Source organism: Chelonia mydas, chromosome 15 (assembly GCF_015237465.2).
Source record: "Chelonia mydas isolate rCheMyd1 chromosome 15, rCheMyd1.pri.v2, whole genome shotgun sequence".
Lineage (NCBI taxonomy): Eukaryota > Metazoa > Chordata > Testudines > Cheloniidae > Chelonia > Chelonia mydas.
The window spans coordinates 17,069,002-17,088,835 of NC_057856.1; the positions used below are offsets into that span (position 1 = coordinate 17,069,002).

The 19,834-nt window shown below is 38.2% G+C and overlaps 1 protein-coding gene across 6 annotated transcripts in view; it reads right to left on the reverse strand.

Moving 5' to 3' along the window:
* The window catches only part of ARVCF (ARVCF delta catenin family member), a 448,905-nt gene extending 432,774 nt beyond the window's left edge, over positions 1–16,131 (reverse strand). For 3 of the 6 annotated variants that reach the window (XM_037879239.2, XM_043529839.1, XM_043529838.1), the window contains exon 1: positions 15,772–16,129. The gene's annotated coding sequence lies outside the window, so the exon portion shown is untranslated. Of the gene's footprint in view, positions 1–15,771 lie in introns of all 6 variants that reach the window. The other 3 variants (XM_043529834.1, XM_037879232.2, XM_037879234.2) reach the window with 2 other exon arrangements.
* Positions 16,132–19,834: the final 3,703 nt, after the last annotated feature.

The following is a 19,834-nucleotide window of genomic DNA, read 5'->3' on the forward strand; positions in this document are numbered from 1 at the left end:
GTGTTGTGTCAGCAGGCTCTTGAGCATATTTGATTCCACTTTAGTTCCTCAGGCAGCGATAGCTATTCTATACAGGTTCTTAGAACACACTCATCGCCACAGTATCTGAGAACCTTGCAGTAGTGCATTAAGTAGTATGACCAACAGCGGCCATGTGGTGTTTGTTCTCTAGTCCCTTACCCGGGAGGGGGGGAAGAAGTGTATGCAGTGGAGTGTCTTGTTTGGGTTTCTTTTTTTAAAAATATACATGTTCCTATCCTATTAGAAAAGGCAAGGAAGACACCTTGCACTTGGAGCAGAAGGTGGTGAGGTTTGTAATGATCCTTAGTTCCGGGGAGGCAGGTTCATTTTACAGTCTCAGACTAGCCACTGAGAAATGCCTGTCTTCTACACAGATGAGCTTTACCCTTATTGTAGAGTTCCGCTTTGCCAGAGAGCAAAGTTGTCAACCATGGTCCTCATCCCAGAGCTTTAGATGGTCTTCTAAATATTCTGGGCCTAAACAATAGAGCACCTTAAAGATAAGGAAAAAGTCCTTGAACTTTATTCAATATTCTGTGGGATGCCAGTATAAAGAGCAAATGAAAGTGTAGAGAGAGGGTTCTTAAGTGCTATAATACAAATAATTACTAATAGCTCTCTACTTGTTTGAGAGATATGTGTAACTGAATATTTTTTAAAGCCATTTCAATCCTGAGGTATAACCTTGGCTCACTGCTTCCAAAAAAATCACTCTCTCCTTTATGAGCTTTCCCATTTGGCTGCAAAGTACAGCTGCTTTTCCCCAGACCTCAACTCCTTTGCATTGGGAATAGTTGTGTTATTCTGGATTTTTTTATTGCTATTGGCCTCATTGTGCTAGGCACTATATATAGACTTAGACATTCACTGCCCCAAGATTTTATAATCTAAACAAATAAGATGGGGAAAGGATGAGAGGGGAAACAGACACAGAAATGAAGTGAATTATTCAAAGTCATGGAACAGGACAGTGGCAGAGTTGGGAATGGAACCCAATGTCTCCTCACTCTCAGCAGGAGTAATTACTAGACAACAAGGACTCTCCCTTCTTGAGGAAGGGAATCCATGTACCATGGGGAACAGTCTGTATTTGCAAAAGATGGACCAGATTATCTAATGGGTCACTTCCATCTGTAACTGCTATGATTTATCTTGCATTGACTCACTTTTCGTGCATCCGATGAAGTGAGCTGTAGCTCACGAAAGCTTAAGCTCAAATAAATTTGTTAGTTTCTAAGGTGCCACAAGTACTCCATTACTTTTCTCCAGTCACTCTGGTTCCAAAGCATTATCATACTTGTACCCCTTTTTGACTTGAGCGGTTACTCAAAATTCAAGATCCTCTGGATTGTTTTGGTCAAGAGAAATTAGTGTTGGCGCCAAGCATTTCTTTGGCATAATTGTTTATTTACAAAGAATGAACAAAATCCAGTTTCCTTGAACACAGGAAGACTCAAACAGGAGATTCTCTTTGCTCACACCTCCAAGCTTCTTTCAACCAACATGCAATCCAAAAAGCTTTCTTTGTGCTTTCTCAGAACCGTGTTCCCAGTACTTGTTCTGCTGTCTCCTCAGCTTTCTTCTTCTTTTTTGTTTATTTTGTGTTTCTGGCTGTTTCCCACTGACACACTGATCCAATTTAATCAACCCCCTGTCACGGAGTTTATCAGATTACAATGAAAGCCCCCTTCGGCTGCATGGCTAACTCCTACTCCAGCCTTGCCATGTGCCTTTGTTTTGGGCAGAGGCACCTATGGATTTATCTGTCTATCCCACAAAGGAGCTCAATTGCTTTTTACATTTATTCTGAATAAATAGCTGTTATGCCCACCAGTTTCAGTGAGATTTAATCCAATTCGTAATAATACTGTAGCCTACTTATTCTCAAATACTTTTGCAGTAACAAAAGCTATGAAAGAGCTATCTGGTTTTCTCTATTTTCTTTTGAAAATTTGAGAATAGAAATTTTGTTCTTGCTTGCTTAGTCTGCAAAAACTACTATTTTTTCTCCAAAAGCACTCCTCATCTTTCAAATTTAATACATTAGGTCATAATGTAGTCTGCGTGGTTATGTCCATCTCCTAGGAATGGAGCAAGAGTAGTGTACTGAATAACATGGTTAGTGCTGCAGCTGAAGAGTCAGCCCTAGGTATCAGTGTTGACTATTTCATTACTGTTCAAAGCACACAAGGAAGGAGGTTAATCTCATGAAGATCTATTCCACGTAGAGTCTTGTTTTGGCTCTTCATGGGTGGAGCTTGGGAAAAGTACCACTATTTTTAAAAATCACATTTCAACACCAGTCCAGAACTAATAGTTCTGAGCTCTCCCACTAGCTACAGATAAGAATAGCCACTCATCGCAGCATGGCAGATGTGATATAAAACATATAAATTTTACAGTTGAGGTCAGTCATCACTCAGAGTGCAGGAAAATCTTGTAGACTGCAGTATGAATTGGACTGGATCTTGCAACCCTACCAGCTAGAGGATAAATTTCCAACACCTTCTTCGAGGATCCAGCAGTCAATAGTAATAGCAAAATCTGAAAAGAGCAGATGCATGACTCAATTGGAATACCTAGACAAGTTGTGAATTCCGTACTTTCTATAGATAATACAGCAAGTTTCCCCCCTAAAGTTAACAGAAGGTATGGTAAGGCCCAGCTTTAATGGATTGACCCATGAATTGAGATGAAATATTGGACATGGAAACCTCAGAATGTATATTCCTGGTTCCCAAAATGAGATTTTGTTGATTTTGCCCCATACCTTGGTTGTGCCCTTCACAAACTATACAACATTTTAACCGTGAAACTTTCAACTTCTGCCCAGATAACGTTTAATTGCTCTTGTGTCACCAAAAGCATTAAGAGCTGACTGAGTTATAGACTAAAATAGAGATAAACCAGGAAAAAAAAGACACCAAGCTCTGTGTACTAAGGCAAGGAAAGGCTTCTGGCAGAACAGGAATTGACACACATAATGCTACATTTACCAGAAACACTGCTCTCCTACAGGGAAGGAAATAAAAACAGCTTGCTCAATCTGAAAAGGAACTGTTTGGAAGGATGCTTATCCTTGTTTCTAAGTTTATCTGTTTAACTGTGGGCAAACTAACCCACTAGGCAGCCCTAGAAAGGTACAGATTTGAATATTCTTAAAATGGCACAGTCTTAACTGGAGCTTTCATTAGTATAAATGGAAGTGGTATTTAGAGTCTCTCCACAGTTATAAAAAACCTGCACATGGATTTTTTAGAAAGCCTACAAATATTCTAAGCGACCAAAAATAAGCTAGCTAAAAAGGGGCTTCATATTTTTCACTTTGCAAAACTGTGCACATAGTTCAAACTAACATGCAGGGGGAAAAAACCTCCTTGAGAAGGCTTATGATTCCTTCATTCTTAATGATGTAACAAACTACAATTCTGTGGTATGATATCAATGGCCATGTAAACATCAATCTTTCTGAAATTCAGTAGTACCAATATAATGGCTCTCTGCTCTGAAAACCTGATGAACACTTTCCTGTGTCAAGTTAAATGCATTGGTTGTTTCTTTGACCAGGTAGACTTGCATGGATAGGGAATGCAATAATCATCAATACAATGAGCGTTTGTAAAGGTTGAAAAGTACATTTACCACCTATTAAGCATGTCAGAGTGAAGGATTAGCAGGAAAGACAAACATGGCAAAGATTTTTCCAAGAACGTATTTTTCTTTTGCACAGGACAAGATATGAACAGAAAATATGTTCCCACATGCTGGTGGGTGAATGTGACATACCAGGGTACAATCTAGACTAATGAGCAGCTGTGACACCCTTTCCCTGCAATCTTAGGTGCCTTATGATTCCTTGCTAAAGGAGTTCCCACCTGGGCTGCTCAGAAACAGTCTTCCAGCATGTAAAACACACCCTGAGTGTCTATGTGCAACTGCAGCCTGCCAGCCTCACGTGAGTTACACTCTGGCTCTCGCCAGCCTCAGTTATACTGCAGGGTGACCCCAACACACCCTCTGTCTTAAACAGAAATAATATGCATACAACTTGCCACCCCAAATGAAGTTTCCCAGACACTTCAATTTAAACACACTGGATTCAATAAAACAAGTTTATTAACTACAAAGAGAGAGATTTTAAGTGAGTACAAATAATGAGGCATAAAAGTCAGAAATGTTTACAAGAAAAATAAAGATAAAACACAACTGGTGGCCTAACTTAACTAACTGTTAAATTCAAAACAAAGTTTTCTCACCACATGCTTTCAGGAGTCTTATTGACCAAACTTCTTAGGTCAGGACCCCTCCCTCAGTCCAACAGCTGCTTATTTTGTTCCTTCAGGTGCAATGACTCTACGGGCAGGAAGAGAGAGATGGTACTTGGGGTGTTCATCCTTCCTTTTTATAGTTTCAGTCCCCCTCTTGAAAAATATTGCCACAGTTGAGCACACTACAATTACAGCTTTGGGAGCTACTTCTAAATAGAAGATAGTCAACAAGAAGATCTGGAAGTTAATTGGTGATCACTTGAAGCAAACTGTGGATGCTTCTGGTGCAAAGACCTTATTAACATTATAAGTAAAGTACCAGGTTTACAATGGCACCAGGCCCACACTCAGAAGGGGCCCTGCTCCCCACTCCTCCTGTGCTCTGCCCCCTCCCTGCCTCACCCTCTGCTCGCTCCTCTCCATCCCCTCCCCCCATGCAAGTGTCAGGCAGGGCCTTGGGAGGAAGAGACGGAGCAGGGGTGGGGCATTTGGGGGGGGGCAGGGACCACAAAAGGTTAAGCCCTCTATAAGTAGTAAGGTTTTACATCTACAGGAGCTAAACTAATGAGTGGATTACTAGCAGAATGGAATATAGATCTGCATTTTCAGTCTGAAGTTTTTTCAATCAGTTTTAAATGCAAAGTCTACAAAGTATACCTGAAACTATATGGACCATTGTATCCGTAGCTGAGGGAACACTTCACATGCTGAGATTATTCACAATAAAACTTTAAAACAAGTTTTCTTTTCAAATTTTTATAGCCCTTAAGTTGATTTTATTCCATTTAATAAATCTGTATGGTAGCTTGCCAACGGGCTCACTTGTCTAATCAGCTAAACAGTAAAATGAACCAGGGATTGGAGGGTAAGGATGTATCACCAGGTGGCCTAAAACATCTTGTTCTCAAGAACGCTGCAGTTTCTTGCATCCTGGTTATAGCTTGTACCTCCTGTTAATTTCAGCAGTTTTAGGCATAGAAGAGGTAGCTAGAGAGCAACAATTTTTTAAATGGTGTCCTCTTATGAGAACTTCCTCAATTAGGGAGAAACAGAAGAAAAAGGTGAACAGTGAAGTTAGGGAGGAGGGAGTGTACGCACATGTGTTTAATTTTAATTTGAGGTAGGAGCTTGAATGTGATCAAGTAAATTTACCAAGGTCTCAAGTTTAGGACTGTTTGATCTCGAAAGGCCATTTAGTGTCTTCCATTGTCATAAACCTCATTTAAAGCACTGTCTAAATATGGCTTTTCATTTACATTATCTTGCAGGCTGTGGTAAGGAAGCATTTGGTCCTGAATCAGAACCCACAGGAATTTAGCAAGTGGTATTTCTGTTTATAGTGAAATATTTACCGTGTAATTTACATCTGGATATGCCATCATTTCTTAGTATTTAACTCTGTAACAGCTTGCCTAAAGTAGAGATTTTGTTGTATAAATCAAGGAAGTAACAAAGTGGGGTAACTGAAGGAGGCATAGATTTCTGAATCAATTCAAAATATGTTCCTGGTGGTAGTTGTTATTCTGAGCAGGTGGATTATTGATTACAGTCATAATGGTGTCACTTTAGCTGCCATCAATAACTCACTACTTGTATTGTCACATTGAAATAAAGAAGAGCTAAACTAAAAATTTGTGGAGTAGTTATACCAGCATGTTATGACCCAGCCTGCAGCATAAGGAAGCTGAACATTGCCAGTTTACATCAGGATTCATATTTGATACTACACTTGGCATTATATTGATAAAATAAAGTTATATACTTATTAAAGGACAGAAAAAGATTACATCTTAAACTTACTGGAAAACTCTTACACCTATGGGTCTTGCCTATAGTAAAATTTTGCTTTTGAAACCTTAGGAGCATTTTGTGTTTATTATTTACATAGTTGCAAAACTGGCACAGAGCAATTTTCATCATGGGCTATAGCTTTTTTGCAAATTGGCATAAATAAAGCTTTCTTGAATCACACTTTTGCCTTGGAGCTTTGTCAAGAATGTTAGACTGGTATTTAATAGGGGTTCTTTTTTAACAGAGTTTAGTTCTAAATCAAAATTTCCATACTATGTATTGTAGCAGATTACTGTTTGCTAATTCAAGTGACAGAGTAAGAACTACTGAAAAGTTTAATAGAGATACAGTGATCAGATCATAAGTGTAGTAAACACACACTTATGCATTCTGCACCCAAGGATTTTATAGCTGACCTGAATCTGTTACATGTAGCAAATAAGAACTATTGTGTAGTAGTGACATAGTTCAATGTCATTCTGGTCCCAAAGTGGAGGCTGAGGCACAAGAGGGAAAAGGTTTTATACTTCCAGCAATTTAACCTTTAAACAGTTTCAGGCTGATATACATCGTTAGAAAGACTTGCTAGATGCCTCAAAGTGAAGAGCAGGACATCACTAAAAATAATTACACTAATAATTGGAAAGGGTTCTTCTGTATAAGTTCTAAAGGGATACTGTCAAGTTACATCTTTAAAACTTCAATTTTCTACAAAAGCACCATTTAAACAGCCCATCATTAACTTTTTAATTTCTTCAATAAACATTTTTAGGGTTTTTTCTGTATATTGGCTGATATTCAAAAAGTTCTCTTGCAAGCCCCAGAACAGTAATACCCACAATGCTTGGGACTACTTTCCTCTCTGTGCATACTCCTGCCTAATGCCGCTCAACTTTCAGGTTCAGCTTTGCTGTTACTGGTAAATGCTGTCTTGCAAAAACATGTACATGAGTTCCCAGGTCAGTACATGAGTGATATTGTCATGCTAGTGCACATCACAGGAAGTTAAACTGTCAATTAACATGAAACTGCACAAAATAACCAGAAGGAATTTTTTCTAGAATCTTTTAGAATAATTAATCTTAGAGGTGGGCTTTATCTATAGTTGCTAACTACTCAAGTGAATGTTTTTCAAGTACAAACAGAAATCCACTTAAGTGCCATCTTCAGACTGAGATTTTCAAATCCCAAGATATCCCACCTTTTATTAACTATCTTTAGAGCAAGGCTGCCAGGAGTTTGGGGTATTTTGGCATCTCCAACTCATGCTACTAAAATGTGGTTTAGAAAGGATTTCCTTTTTGAATTTTAAAATATTAAAAAATAAATTAACATGATCCTCTTATGTACATTCAGCTGTCTAACAAGTCAGCTAGTTACCTAGCAGCAGACCCAGCAATGGTGAACATTGTTGCTTAATTAAATCACACAGTAGTAACATCTGTTACTCATAGGTAGGGCTCTATCAAATTCACAGTCCATTTTGGTCAATTTCATGGTCATAGGATTTTAAAAATCATAAATTTCATTATTTCAGATATTTAAATCTGAAATTTCACAGTGTTGTAACTGTAGGGGTCCTCACCCAAAAAGGAATTGTGGGGAGGTCACTAGGTTATTGTAAGGGGGGGTTGCTGTACTGCTACTCTTACTTCTGCACTGCTGCTGCTGGCGGTTCTGCCTTCTGAGCTGGGCATCTCGAAGTGGTGGCTGCTGGCCAGGAGCCCAGCTCTGAAGGCTGAGTCCCCGTCAGCAGCAGCGCAGAAGTAAGGATGGCATGGTATGGTACTGCAACCCTTACTTCTGCACTGCTGCTGGCGCGGCACTGCCTTCAGACTGGGCGCCCGGCTAACAGCTGCCACTCTCTGGCTGCCCACCTCTGAAGGCAACACAGCAGTACGGGTGGCAAAACGGTGACCTCCCTAAAATAACCTTGCATCCTCCCTGCAACACCCATTTGGGTGAGGACCACTAATCTGAGAAACACTGGTCTTCTTGTATATTGTATATATCTCTTCTTCCTATACTGTATAGTATAGGATAAAAGCACACAAACGACCAAATTTCATGGGGGAAGAACAGATTTCACAGTCCGTGACACGTTTTTCATGGCCACGAATTTGGTAGAGCCCTGCTCATAGGACTACTATACATAGATGAGCCCTTCCATTGTTGTCCATAATCAGAATAATTCAATGCTCAAGGACTTAATTGCAAAAAATAAAGGTGACACTTTCTCATTGCATAACCCACATTAAGCAGGAATTGTGTATTGTAATGGAAAAAGCCCCATGGAGGAATTACACTGATATGCATCCAAGTCATGTGCAGAAATTATGCTGCCATAACAATTGATTAACAGACTATTAAATCCCTGGCTAGAGTGGCTTTGGTTTCACTAACTTGTTTAACACTGCAAAAAAAAAAAAAAAAAAAAAAAAAGATAAATTAAGCAAAGACATTATTACAGTGATAAGTGATATATTTCCCTACAAAGAAATATCTTCATTGGAGCTGAAAGCAGAGTACTTGTTTATATATGAATGCGTTTATCAAATCAGATGAATTTCTGGAACCTAAGAAACATCTACACTGTATCTGTTACCCACACTTAACCTGGGTCTGTTTTTAGCAAGGATAATCCTTTATCTAGTTTATATATTTAAAAAAAAAAAAAAACAGTTCAACTAACTCTGCTCTGGACTGATTTAATATACACCTTTCTGAACTTGCAGTATTCCCAAAGATAACACATTTCCAATTAGACAATTCAAAATGGATCCAATTGGGAAATCTCCCTAAATACATTTTTTAAAGCGTGGTCAAGATTTTAAACATTTCTAATACATTTTTCTATATGTATTAATTTTGAATTTTTAGATTTTGTTTTAACAAATGTTCAGAGATCTGAACACTGTCAAAACTACCAAGTGTGCACTTCTATTAGACCTCCAAAAGTGCACTTTGTAATGTACATTGTTATGTGTGCTTGTTTACAATGCTGTACCAAGTCTGTGGCCACCTAGGACCTTGTCATTATGCTGCATACTGCTACCACTCAGAACTTTATAGCAACTATAGGAATTAATTTAGATCATCTTATTCCAAAAGCACAGGCCTCGTCACTTGGGCTAAAGGAGAATTTCCAACCCTATGCATGGAACAATCTTCCTGAACTCATCCTTCAGACCTCTTCTCTCTCCACATTGAATTCCTTCACTGAATACTCTCTTCTGCTGAGGTAACTATGGGGAACTTGAAAAATATTCCTCAGATTTATTGCCAACAAACAGTTTAAAAATCATATTTAAACTATATATTAACATACATTAAGAATGTAATGTAATAACCTTCCTTCCATGCCACTTGTCTTTACACTGTAAGCAACCTTGGGACATGGACTGTACTCCCTTTTCTGTTTGGAAAGCACCTTGTGCATTTTCTGTGCCACCAGAAATAAGTTTAGAAAAAATCAATTCCTGAGCAATATAAAGTGCAAGATATAGAGTGAGGCCTTGATTCTGTGAAGTGTTCTGCCTAGGAGGACCCCACACCTGAGTGAAACCCAAATGAATTCAAGGGACTGTGTAGCTGTAAGAATCCATGTGGGTAACACTTGACTAAGTAACTTAAAATGTATCTAACTGAGAATGAAGGTCTTGGAAGTCCATTGATAAGAATGTCAATACATGAGGTTGTGGAATCTCCATCACTGGAGATTTTTAAGAGGAGGCTAGACAAACACTTGTCGGTGATGGTCTAGATACTACTGAGTCCTGCCATGAGTGCAGGGGGCTGGACTATATGATCTCTTGAGGTCCCTTCCAGTTCTATGATTCCATGACGAGGAAGCGACTTCTACCGTACACTCTCAAGACTAATAAATGCACATTTCTGAAGGGGTGGAGGGGAGAGAGGAAATAAAATACTTGAGTTTTACCATAATTAAATAATGTCAAAATTCCATGAGCCAAAATTGATCTAGTTGCTTTTCCCTCTTACACCAAGTTGCAGTGTTCACTCTTGCAATGTAATTCTTCATCAGTGTTTTTCCCAACACACTAAATGCTTCAGTATTTTTAAATAAACCATAAGAAGCCACACAGTAAACCATTGTTCTGGAGGATGAATTGGTTGGTATGGCTTCAGATTTCAAGCTTCCAAGGTCATATGACAGCAGTAAGTATACAAATAAAAAATTAAAAATTAAATTGTGAAAGATACCTCAACAGTGTCCTTTTACTCTTTAGCCAACTTGAAATGTCATGTAAGCACTGAACCAGCAAAGAAACGATACTGCTTAGATTGCAAAATCTCAATTTCTCACTGACCTACAAATCAGAAGCATATTTCCACACTGTAGCTCATGGAAACATTGTAAAAGCTCCTGAAATAAAAAAGCATGTGCACAAGATGCAGGAAAACCATAATTAGAAAAAATGGTAGCAAAGGTACAGAAGATTTAAAACAGTACAGTCAAGTGAATAAAGATCTTGAAAGATATTGAATAAAGATCTTAAAATGTCTAATGATGCTATCATATTTGGTGAGACATAGCATACTGCACATTTTCCAACATCACAAAATGGTCTTCCAGTACAGTATAAAGTGGATAAATTAAATAAGAGAGGCACCATCTTCCCCAGGTTTTCTTAATTAATCTTAATGCCTTGTAAAACTGCCACCAAGTAAATTGCACAGATAAAAGACAAAGGGATTAAGCAGTTTTCTGTTGCAGACACCAAACACACAAATCAGTTACTCAAACCAAAAGACAGACCTCAGTGATGAGGTCTTTTTACCATTACACTTTTATCTTACCTGAGGATTATTGATTACAGTGAATGCTGTACAAGATAAAGTATTATCATTGCTAGCTATTAGACATTTTCTGTTGGGGGGGCAATTTTTCAAGAACATTTCTTTTAACCAACTGAAATATTGCCTCAAAACAATCAAATTCTTCAGTGTTTTAAAATCATGGGTTTGTGCCACAGTCTTCATGGGGCTGTAGCAATAGTCCCATTTTACATGTATCCAACGATTCTAGACTATTTTGTTACAACATAATTGCATCATTTCCCTCTATTGTTAAGTGGACTAAGTGCCCATGGATAGTGCTATATTTACAATATTGGAGAGTGAAATCTTCTAACCTCAAAACCAGTGCAGCAGCAGTGAAAGCTTCCCACTAGTTGCCCCAAATCTAAAATGGAGGAACCATCTCTTAGGCCAAAACTCATTTATCTCCAATTTCTCCATGCCAATGCAGTCTATGGATCTCTGAGACTGCTACAAAGGTGAGCATGTGTGCACCAGAAAATAGAGTAAAACCAACTTCTCATTTCACAAGGCCATCAGAAAGGTGTTGCATGGTAATTACTTTTTAGTTATAAGCAAATCTAGTCAGAATTGATCCTGCGACCTAGAACCATAACTTTGCTTTGTAAAATTACAAAAACAAACACAGTCTGAGTCTCCAAATCCTTAGGTTGTCTCACTGCAGGCCATAGCGACTGATTACTCAGGAACTACACTAGTTGGGTGAGTAATGCTTAGATGAATGAGGGCTAGCTGGATTAGTAATGGGATATTTAGAGAGATGCTGCACTGCAAAGATTTAGAATCACAACAGGTGTTGTAATGCTAAAGAAAGAAACTAAGTATTTTCTAGTCTATACAAAAGTTCACACTTCTAAAAATGTAAACACTTAGGCAAACCTCTTCAAAAGTGTCCAGCAATTTTCAGTGCACAGTTTGCACACATGGGGTCCTGATTTTCATAGGTGCTTGTCATCTGGCAGCACTATTGACTTGAACTGGAATTGTGGACACTCAGCCCCTCAAGCCTTAGACAACTCAAGATGGAAAAACTGGAGTTTCCATTAATTTGGGGACACTTGACTCTTTTGGAGTTCACTCGAAGAGGAGGGGGTGATGAGGTCATAAGCCATACAATTCTGTATTCATCAAAGCAGATTACTTACATAAATAAGAATCTAAACTTGAAAGAATATGTTCAAAGAGAGCTCCCTGAATCCTTTTGAACATAATTTAACACTACAATAATGAATTAAAATTGATAAGTTGATAAGCCAAAAATACACAATGTTTAGTGGTATGATAGTGCCTTCAGTAGTTAGATTTATTTTCACAGGCTGACCACTACAGTATCAACAGTGATACACTCCCAGTAATGACAAGTCTTACCAGAAGATGTATTCAGTTGGTTCTTAGTAGGAGTCGGAATTCAGTAACTAGATTAAGAAACCTGAAGTGTCCTTTATAATAGAATAAAATAATTTAGGGGCCCTCATTCATTTTCCCCACGGTTCCGCATTCTCCTCTCCACCATTTTCCCCATGATTTCTTAGGGTTAACCCTTAAGTACTGGAAGGGACATGCATATTTGTGGGTCAAACTAGAAAACTTCAATGAAACAATGGCAGTCAATGAATGTAACCAAGACTACTTTGATACTTTGTCTCGTGTACTAACTATGTCTATAAAGCAATGAAGGGTAATAGATGCTGTTCATTTAACATTAAATTATAAGCTATTTGTGCACACCAAAAGGCCATTTTGTGAAAATCTGATTGCCAAATGGCTCTCTGCCAGACTTACAAAAAATTGGAGCTTACTACATTTTGCTGCCTGCTCCTAAAACATTGCAGAGAAATAGATAACAAAAGGAATATGATTCCTTTACATATCCCAGTCTTATGGGATACTTCACACAGATTCATCCTGAGCTAGATCGCAGATGTTAGAACCCTGGTATAATGGAACCTGAAGGGGTTTTGTGGCTTGTCTGGTTTTGGTTGTTGAGGAAGTGGAAAGGGCTAATAGAAAATGAAATGCATGTGCCACTGTTTTTCAGTCTTATTTTGGCTTCTTTCAAATGGATGGGGAAAGACCTATTTTTAATAAGCAGGTCAAATTCCACTGCTTTCCAAAGATAGGTGAGGTACATGGTTGTGCTTATCGATAAGGCTATGAGTCGGTCATGGAGGTCACAGAGTCCGTGATTTTACATGACCTCTGTAACTTCAGTCCTGGGAGACGGGGCTCCAGCTGTCAGCCTCAAGCGGTAGGGCTCCGGCTTCCATGATTTATTGTTTATTATCCATGTCCTGTCCCTTACTTTGACTAAAATTACCAATGCCGAAATCTTAGCCTTACTTATCGATTACATGACATATGTAAATCATACCTAATCTGTCACTTAATAGGAGAATACCTCAAGATATCTTTTTTCTTGTTTTTCATGTTATAGCAATATCATATTTCTATCTACTTTTTGGATAAAATGCAATGTTTGTCTAATTGCATGCGTCCTAAGTGTTTTGTGTTAGGAAGATAAATATTCTTTGATCACTGACTCTTCTGAACTACAAGGAGATGTGAATTTAGAATAAAGACTAAGAGCTCGAATCTACTTTCAATGAGACTGGTGTAAACCCAGAGTGATCACTGAATCCAATCTATACTAATATAACAGAATTTGGCCCTTGATCTCCTATGCAGATGAGAGGGGAAGGAGTGCAATATCTGATTGGAACTTCTGCTTTGGAGATTACGCTGATAGTTATTACTAAAGCAACCCACTGTATAACATGCTGTCATACTTCCCTTAAATTGGAAGGGGATAAGCTAAATGTAGTCTCACTCTTAGCTATAAAGGCATTTGTTTACAGCATTTGCATCAACGATTTATACCCACATAATAAAATATCAAGAGCAGCAAATTATAAATCTGGTAGTACAACAGTTCCGACAGGTTTTCTGATAGTATACAGTTTCATATGCACATTTAAATCTACCGGAAACAATGCAGAAATAGTGTTTATTGCTTTACATAAAATAAGATATAGGTGCTTACATTTATATAACTGTAATATGCATATACATGAACTTCTAGGATAAAATGTCAGTCTTCATTATAGCTTGTACAAAATATAAAGTACAACTAAAATGAAGTATTCTACTCTCTGCCAGTGCACTACTGACAAATGGTATATCCTGTAAATAACTCTGCATTTTGCTAACTTATTGGTCCTTTCAATAATAAAGAATTACCGAAACAAAATTCCACTGCCGGAATTTTGAATGAACAGATGAAAACCACAAGCAATGGGAAACAATTTTTCATCAGTTACCTCTAAATATCAGGTCAAATCTATGGTTAAATCCACTGCTTTAGTTATTTATGTTGAGAGGAACCATGTAATAATAATATCAAATCAGCAAAGGCAACTTTGTAGGGATAACAACCAAAGTCAAATAAAACAAAGCCTAAGCATCATTATACAAAACATGGGGATATAACTATTCAGTCAAACTGTATTGTTCCTCTCAACCTTGCCCACCAAATACATTCCTCTAGCCAGGCAGGGGAAAGAAATCCATTTGCCTAATGGGGCATATAATTTAAATATTTCAGACAACCATTTACAGAGATGTTGCTTAAAATAAATTTAACAACCATCCATCTAAATATCTTGCATTATTGGGATCATAATGTAGATCACAAGTTGTTTTCCTGTAGAAACTGAATTATCCAGCCTTCCAATTTCTTCAGACATCATATATTAAACTAGCACTGCATATGTAACAAATCCTAATTTGCTCCAAAGCAGACTCCTTATGAAACTTCATTTTTTCCTTATTCCAGTTTCTTCTAACATTTTTCAGAGACAGTAAAATGTCAGGTTCCATTCCTGCATAATATAAAATTTCTGCAGTTTTGTAAGTAAGATATCTCTTTAAATCTATAGAAGCTGAAACAGGTGCAGACTGCAGCATTGCATCCATAGGAAGATACAATCAGCCAATGTCAATATTTTGTCACTTGGGATCAGGAATTTTACCATAAAAAATCCTCACTACATTAAGGAAAAAATATTTATTCACCAATTTGTAGATGTCATACAGTCAATGTTTAAAAAGATTAATAACATTGGACCATGAAGTGACATGACTTGTGCAAAATTCAGCTTAGTATTTTTTTGAACATGCTAAGAACAAAAACTGGAGTTCACCATAACTAGGCACAAGAGTACATTATAAAACCTGAGAAATAAATGTTTTAGAAGAATCCATCAAATACAATACAATATGGGAAAAGAGATCTCTGCCATTTATATGCTTGATCTGAACATTTTAAAGAGTTGCTCAAGTTTTGGAAACATTAGCTTATAACTATGCAAAGTAATACTGTAGAGAAAAATGCAAAGTAAAAATAATTCCTTCGGATGGTAAGGCTGTAAGAGGATTTAATCATTTCACTATTTAAAATAAAAAGGTTAGTTTTGTGTGCTCTTTTCTACAAAGCAAGAGGCTCATCTCCTATGCACGCCACAAATAATCTGAGAAATGACTTCCCTCTATGACAAGAGATGCTTATCATATTGCAGAATTAACACAGTATTGGTTTATTTACGGTTTGCATGTGTGTGGTGGCTATTTGTAATTTTAGCCATTTTAGCCATTCACATCAATCAGCTCCTCGCTGTATATCACAGGAAAAACAAATATGTATTATTTCAAGCCTGAACTGCAACCTTAAACAAACAAAGCTAGTCTGCAACCCTGATGCAAAGTCATCCTAAATTCACTTCACCCTGCAAGATCTGTGATACAAGACTGTGATACAGTCCATTCACTCCCCCAAGCCCAAAGATCTGCTCACCATCTCGTCTTCTATTTCTGTCCTCAGCATATTTCCCTTGCCTCTTCTGGCTTCACAGGATCACAAGGAAGCGGGTGTACCAAAAAACAAACAAACCCTCTTAAATAAAATACTCAGCAATTGATCGGCAGTAGGTCAGCCAAACCTCTTCCTCTCTCCCTTTTCATTTTCCAGAAACAGAAAATACCTCTAAGATCCCCACTGCCTGCTACTCACTCATTCCCCGACCCCAGAAAAAGCGCTGTAGGTGCATTCGATTTAAATTGCATTTCCTTCCATCCCCCAACTCATAAATTCCTCTCCAGAGATCACAATGGGTACGTCGGATTCAGATTCAATTCCCTTCTTACCCACCAAGCCAACATAGTAGATGCATCCGACTCGGGCTGAATTTCCTCCCTCCCACCTCCAAATTCCTCCCTCCTCATTTACAAAGGGTATTCAAGAAAACATCTTTATCCAAAGGCGCGGGGGGGGGGGGGGGAAATAGAAGGAGTGTTTAACCCTTTTTTGTATTTACCTTTTTTGCTGCTTTTCTTTTTAAAATACACAATTAGGATTCCTTCTTTTTAAAAGACAACTAAACTTGCTGCCATTATCTTTCTATAGGGTCTTCCACTCCCACATCCAGCGTCTGGCGCTCTTCATCTCTCACGGAGAAACAACCTTCCTTATAGTGCTCCCCAAAAGTCTACTCCCCCCGCCCTCAAAAAAAGAGGTTGAAGAATAATGTCTGTTCTTAAAGGGTTTTTGTGCAATCCTCCCCCCCGCCCCGCAAGGCTTACATTTAAACAGTCAACTGTAAAGTTTGTATAACGCCTAATTTCTCCCACGCCCTTTCAAAACCCCCCAATAAGATGCCCACCAGAGACGCAGTTGGATCTTGTAAGTTAACGTGCACTGCTATTCATCCTTCCAACTCTATTATAGGGTGGGGGCTTTCATCCTTTCTTATCAGTAAAACTTTGGTGGGGGGTAAAAATACTGAGTGATGGAAACAGGAATTCAGGTTTTCCCTCCCTCCTTTAAGGACAGCAAGGCTGGTTAGTGTGTCTGTGCTGGGAGCAGCGGGGATGGGGTGGAAAACAGCTGAATTGTGCTCCAAATCCAGAAAATGGTCCTGCTACGCCTGCTTCTTGCCCCCTAGTTCGCAGCTGTCCGTCTGCAGTCAGCAAACAAAACGACGCAGTCCTCACTAGCCATGATTTTTCCCATTGGGCATCTTTGTTTTGTTAAACCCAGCAACGACTATCTCATTGGTGAAGTTCTTCTTGTCTGGTCACTGGCTGCCAGCGCAGTTTGGCATTGGACAGCATGAGCGTCCGTCAAAGTGGAATTAGCCTCCCCTAGGAGTGAGAGAGAAGTTCACTGGTCCCATTCCGTTTGGGAATACATGATGATTTAATGTTTTTAATTTGTTTAATCACTTGAAATACCATGGTGATTAACAAAAAATCAAAACAAAACATGGAATCAAAAATCCTTCTGAAGCACTAGAGATTTACACTTTTCAGATTCTAAAGCACATGTAACAAACTGAAAAGGAAACATGACATCCGGACAGCAAGAACTTTTAGCCCCAAAGTCCAAACAGCCAAACAAAGAGGAGCTTGATCTTGCATTCAGATATCCCAAATCTGCATTGATTTCAGTGAAAGACTTGAGTGCCAAGATACAGGATTGGTTGTGCAAGGATTTATGGCACCAGAATAATACATAAACTCAGCATCACCAAGTCCAAACATTCAAATATTTAGCCAAAAATCAGTCTTTTAAAAATTCATGATTTTTAAACAAATCTATGATTGTTTGCCCTTTTTTTAAGCTTTTACTTTTCACTTATCACATCTTCAAGCTTTTCCTCCAGCCATGAGACTTGCTTTTTCAAATGAAAGCAGAGATTCTCTTGCAACACAAATCCAAGAGTTGGGGCTATAAGGAATGCCAGATATTGCATCATGCAACAAAATACAGGAGCTGGCAACATTATAAACTGGACCCAAGTTTTATTATGATTGATATATTTAGAACCTTTCATCTGAATGTATTAACTGCTTTATACATTTTGGGCTCAATACTGCTCTCCTGATTCAGCTAAATTCCCATTCACCTCCATGAGTTTTGCCTTTTTCAAGATGTGATCTCTGGATGAATAGCACTACATATTAGTAAAAGCGCTTTGCAGGATTGGGGCCTTAGTTACAGAATATCTGTTCAGGTAAATGTCTTTCCCAAAGTCCCGTAGGAATTCTCTGTCAGTCAGAAATCAAAACCAGATCTTCTTGTTCTCCCCAAGAACCTCCATCCCAAGCTAATTTTTAGATGGGCTAAAGCTGAATTTCTTTTTGCAGTTGCTGGAAGTTTGCATCTGTACAGTATAAGAAAATATCGGTATATGTGGTTCTAAGCACCTGAGATGCATCTACACTTCAAAATTTATAGCTTCAAAAAAAGTGAATCCTACCTCCTGAAAATTTATCCCTTAGATCTACATTTTCAGACTGACATGACTTTTGATGGTCTCAGGTTTTGGGTGCTGAATCTGACACCCCATGAAAATTGGGCCCTGTTTTCCTGCTGTCAAATTGGGCAACCCAAAATGGAGGAACCCAAAACCACTAATCACTTCTGAAAATCTCAGTCTTCTTGACAAAACCCTTGTGAGATACAACAGTGTCATTATAACTTTGCAGATGGGTAAAATCTGTACTAAATAATGGGCCTGATTCTGTAAGAGCCCTCTGGAATTTCCCTTGGCTTCAGTAGGACTTATGTACATAGTGCTTGTAGGATCAACTTAACCAAACTATCAGTGTCAAGTGACCTATTCAGCAGAAGCCTCACAACAGCCTACAGGCCACGTCTTCTCTCAATCACAGTTTTGTGAAACATTTCCCCTCACATTTGCAATTATGTAACACCCTTGTGGCTATAATTTTCCATATAGGCAATTACTGTAAAATTAGGAAAGTATAATATATTCTTTTAGCTCTTTTAATGTAATGAAACATCTAGAAATAAGCAGGAAGAACCATGTGACCATTCAGTTCTGTAGACAACCAGCAAGTGCTCCACAGACCACCAGTGGCCTATGGACCCCTTCCTTGGACTCTCCACCACTTCTTTCACTGAATGCACTCAAAACAAACACGTGAACAATATCCACTTGAGAATGGACTATTGTAATTTGGTTAGTAATAGAAGCTAAATGTAGTAATAGAAGCTAAATGAAAAGACGGGGGGTTAACAAAGGACATAATAGCAACTAGAGCTTTTGAGGGAGAAAAGAAATTACTATAGGCACAGGAAGTAGAAGCAGGGGATTAAATAGGCAATAGCCCCACTACATCTAGCTACCCCTTAATGGTCTGCTTTTGAGAAAGCTCCTTAAACAAAGTCATCAAATGCCACAGTAAAACTAATCAAATTTTTAAAATGTGTAGAAAACAGGCAAATATGTGGCTTATCAGTGAAAGCCAACACAGTTATCTATGTTCTCAAACCCATAGAGAATTTGCCTTTTCCTCTTCTCCAGGGATGCAACTTCTACTGAAGACATGCAGAGCCTTAACAGCTGAGGATTTTTAATAGGTATCAAGCAAAGAAGCATTTATAATTTGGTTAAATACTTGCAACAAGATAGAACTGCTGCCCTAGATACCTTAACTAAAAGACCTTATTAGCATCTTACAAAAACATAGTCTTATTATGGGAAGGGATACCACATCAAAATGCTAAAATAGAAAAACATGACCAAACTATCACAAAGACAAAATATCAAGTCTCCATGGAACACAATTCGTTCAAATTACATTCAAACCTATTCAAGGTACCATCCTTATTAAGAAAACTCCTGTCTTAAAAGACTACCTTAAAGTATTTCAGCATATTTTATTTGTCCTTTATTATAGATCCACCTCTGGTAAACAACCAATATGGTTGGTCTCTCAAGTGATAGCTTATGACATGTTTTACTGTACTCTAATCATCCATTCCAAAGCATTTTCTAAGACATTACTCCCCAATAGAGATTTCTTCTGCTTAATGTCAAAATGAACTGCTA